This window comes from Apteryx rowi, unplaced genomic scaffold, assembly GCF_003343035.1.
Source record: "Apteryx rowi isolate R43461 unplaced genomic scaffold, aptRow1 scaffold_64, whole genome shotgun sequence".
NCBI lineage: Eukaryota > Metazoa > Chordata > Aves > Apterygiformes > Apterygidae > Apteryx > Apteryx rowi.
This window is the reverse complement of record NW_020450916.1, coordinates 717-4,998: the sequence shown is the minus strand read 5'-3', so window position 1 is coordinate 4,998 and position 4,282 is coordinate 717. Positions and strand designations below refer to the sequence as shown.

General features: G+C 42.1%; 1 long non-coding RNA gene across 2 annotated transcripts in view; it reads left to right on the top strand.

The window, feature by feature from the left end:
• Nucleotides 1–3,205, top strand: part of LOC112974940 — a 7,245-nt gene extending 4,040 nt beyond the window's left edge. For both annotated transcript variants that reach the window (XR_003256428.1, XR_003256427.1), the window contains exons 3-5: nucleotides 2,428–2,600; nucleotides 2,725–2,871; nucleotides 3,078–3,205. This is a non-coding gene — a long non-coding RNA (uncharacterized LOC112974940). The remainder of the gene's footprint in view (nucleotides 1–2,427; nucleotides 2,601–2,724; nucleotides 2,872–3,077) is intronic.
• The last annotated feature ends 1,077 nt before the right edge of the window (nucleotides 3,206–4,282 follow it).

Here is a 4,282-nt window from a genome sequence, read left to right as displayed (position 1 = left end):
AAAAATCTTAAAAATCTTAATTAAATTGCTGGCCTGTGGTGGCAGGGAAGTGCTGTTTGTTGAAGGCACACTGAGGATGTGTAACCTGAAGGTGTCAAGTGGTCCTTCAGCTTTCTTTATAAAATTGCTGCATGGAGATGTTTTTGTAGAAGCTGTTGATCTTTCCATTTGACTGTCCAGCAACACTTTGCTGCCTCATTCACCTTATTGATCAAAAAGGCAGCTTTTAGCTCTGGAAGGAAATTTTGGTTAAGAAGAAAAACAATTTGAACCTATCCCTTCTTCATCTGTTTAGACTGTGCAATAACAAAGTGATATAGCCTCTGATAAGGTGTTTTATGGTGAGTATGCAGAAGTTCCTGGGGGGATGATCTGTGGAAGTGGGCTAGGACAACTCTTTTTATCCACCAGACACAGGATCAGAGACAACTTTTTCTAGAGCTGCATTTTTTGTATGAGATCCAGGATGAGAGACTGTCAGAAGAGCTCTGGAAGAGTCAAGAAAGTGGCCTTCCTAAGCCAGACTAGCCTGGAGAAAGTAAAGGGCATGAGTGCCTGCAACCTTCACTGCAAACTGTAGAAGAGGATGAGCTAATGCTGTTTCTGTTGATGAAGAAACACAAATGGAACCAGTCAGTGCATCAGTGCACCCAGGACAAACCACCATCACAGGGAGCTGACTACACCAGAGTGTGCCCTGGCAGTAGTTTGTAGCATTATATTATTCCAAAGGTGATGAGGTTTATAATTTTGATAGAATTGTGCCTTTTGGCAAAGCTCAGACTGGTGCTGAATTAAAATGACAGCAAGCAATGAAATGGCATAATTTTTCAATTATCTTTCAGAGTAATTCATTGTAAGTCCTCTTAGATTAACAAATTCAGTGTTCTGCAGTCTTCCTTTCTTCTTGCCCTTTTTCCTGTCTTTTGTCTCCATCTTTTCATCACTGTACACTTTTCATCATGACATCCTGCAAACTGCCATCCTCCTTCTTGAAAACCCTGTTCTTCCCATCTACTCTGACCTTCAGCAGGCTCCACCCTTCTCTGGATCCCACCATATACTTTCTTTGCTTGGCCTTGACTGATTTCTGCATCCTCTTTCTGCTTCGTCAAATCTACATGGTTTCTTACTACACCAGCAGAGCTCTTTTTCACTCTTTTTTCTGGGTTGCAGGTCAGATTGGTGCAGAATGTGCCAGAAACCTCAACAGGAGTCCTTTGCAGGTCCTTTTTTTGAAACTGAGCCTGGAGGTCTTTCAGATTAACATAGGATCATTTCCATTGCTCCCTCCATAAATGCAATACTTCTGACTGGGCTTTTTGCCTCTATGGTTTGAGTATCTCTAATCATCATCACCAGTTTACCCTTAACAAAATCCCAGGTTAACCTGGCTGCAGCTGGTGAGGTGTGACGGAGGTGACAGAAGTCATTTACAGGAGAAGCAAACAGTGACAGGGACTCTTGCACACAGAAATACAATTATTTTCCTCTCTTAACCTAGGAAATAATAGAGAGAATGCTGCAGCTGGGCACTACAGTATGTGTCCACAGAGGGTGGATTGCCTTGCATACTCTCTTCCATACTTGTTTTATAAGGGGTATTTTCTGCTTCTCTGATATCTGATATGGCCGGATCCCAGAGATGAATGCCAGCCACAGTCTAGTATCTACTGCATACGTGGATTCATTTGCATGTCCATGTGGGATGAGTCCAGCTCCTTTGCAAAGCACCAGTGTTCCACACAGCAGCTCTATTTTGAAGATTTCTGTTGCCAAGGAAATGCTGTTGCACTTGTTTCCAACATTATCCTTGAGTTGACCCTTACAGGATGGTCTAAACCCAGCTCAGTGCCAACTTGCCTCCTGGGAGCACCTGCAACGCGCTCGCCCCCGCTCCTTCTCCTTCATTAGCTTTACAGCGAGAGGTGCCGGTTGTAATAATCAATGTTTGTGCTTGAAAAATGTTAATAGCTGGGTGCATGCCACATGTCACACGTTATCAACCCTGTGTTTTGATGAAGAGTTCTCTCATGACAGGACAAGGGATTCAGTGGAAATTTTGAGCTCCAGAAATGCAGGGGAGTAAAACCTGAAGCAAAATTTGGCAGCCTGCAAATTATTTATTACTTGAGAGCCAAAAAGGAGCAGGCAGACCTTTCACTGAATCACTGCAACCCACACTGCAGCCTAGAGATGTGGTCCTGCCTGCTGCTCCTGGCCTTTGCCAAGTTCCCCCCTTCTAACCTTTAGTTGAAAGGAGAGGGCACCCTGCCCTTACAGTGGAGAACCTTTCCCTGATAAGTGCACCAGTGCCTCAAGATAAACAGATGTTCTCAAAAGTTTAGAAAAAGAGGGCTTTTTTTCCTGCAGCAATCTTTACTGTTTTGTTTTTTTTTAATTCCCTCATGTCTGCTTGTTCTCCAGGTGATCACATGACCACTGGAAAGAAACCAAGTAGACAAGAAACAGATTTCCTGTGTAAAAAAATCCAAGAAAATAATACTGAAGAAATCAAAGATTATAAAAACAAATTATTTTCTCTGGTTCCTGTTTATGGCTTCTTACTCCAGTCTGGTTCCCTACTGCTCCTCTCGGGGGTAAAAATCATCTTATTTCTTAGTATTTATATGGAGACCCTTCTGCTTTTCCCATGACAACCCTCATTTTATTATCCTTGTTGGTAAAAGCTGCTAATGAAGATGATCTGATTTGTCCTTACAGAATAACTTCAGGTAACCTTCCCAAGACTGAACTAGATGTTTATGGAATTCAGGGAGGACGAGCATTTGTGACTGACTTGAAGTATAATCTGTTGGACTTGGACAGCAGCCTGTATTCTTTGGGATAACTACACTTGCGTCACTTCAGGTTCTCAGGCCAGATCCCAAGTTCATGTTTGATCTGTCTTTTCCTTTTGAAATAAAACTCAGATCAGCTTCTTCCTAAAGTTGTGCTTAGGCACTGTTTATTGCAATGTCATGCTTCAGAACAGATGTTGTTAGTCTCATTGGTTGGTTGTTGGTTAAAGAGGTATTTATAGGAAATATAATGCAGCTTTGTTTTGTTTCTCCAAGGTTCCATGCCAAGGATGTCAAACTCAGAGCTTTCGAAAGCAGCTGCCTTCTTAAAATAGACCAAGAGAATTCCTCTTGTTCAGATGACATAATGAGGCTGAGATACAAATGAGGAGGGAAGCAGCAGCAGGTATGTTTTGACTGATTCTTCTTTCCTGGCATCTTATTAAAATAATATGGGGGAGATAATATGCAGAAAAATCAGGGGCCAGCTTCTGGCTGGAAAAGTTGGGATGCACAGTCTGTGCAGAGGATGAATGTGACTTAATGCCTACATCTGACAGGGACCAATTTAAAAATTGTCTCCCTCTCTGCAGAGGGTTGCACTGCAATATTGAACATTGCTTTGATTACCTTTATCCCCTCTCTTCCCTCAAAGGAGGTGAGAAACAAGCATAAGATCAGAATAACTTGCAGTCAGCACAGTCACCTTACATTTAGAAGCACTTTATCAAAGTCCTTGCCCTAAAATGTTTAGCTAGGTTCTATTATAAAGCCAGGTACAACCTACAGACCATGAATGTTGCACTGTGGACAGGGGGAGCTGTTATGGGCATCATCCTGATGGGAAATTCTGCTAAGGACCTTGGTAACACATCCTGGCCAAGCTTTACAGAACCCACCAGRTCCTCACTAACTGTTTCAATGAATCAGCATTTCCCAGCACTGGGCTAAATTTTGTTGTTGAAAATCCTGCTTGCATCAAGTGGAGTCAGAACAAGGGCGGCTAGTACAGTCTAATGGAAATGAAGAGGCCTTGGTGCTGTGCCATTGGCCTTCTGCAACCTCCGAGAAGTCATTTCACCTTTCTGGCTTCAGATTACCTCCATCCTCTGTGGAATAAGAGAGGGCTATGAAAGACCTAGAAGTTATATATTCAAAGTATTATTTCGTAGGCTAAAGAAGCCATAGCAACATAAAGCTACAACACAGTTTCCATCACAAGACTAGCTTGAGTCAGTTACTGCCTTTGAAACATCTGTGGTATGCACTAAAAGTAGACTTTTCTACCAGATTTGAAGTAAATTGAAGGAGTTGCAAAAAATATCTCAAAACAGGAGGAGGAAAGGGGGAATATCAGAGAAAAGGGGGGAAAAAGGCATGGAGAGATACAGAAGTTGTTGAAATGTCTTAACAATTTCCCTGCTTTTGTTGTTGCTATTCTTTTTCCAGCCAGATTGATTAGTTTACTGAATTCATTGAAT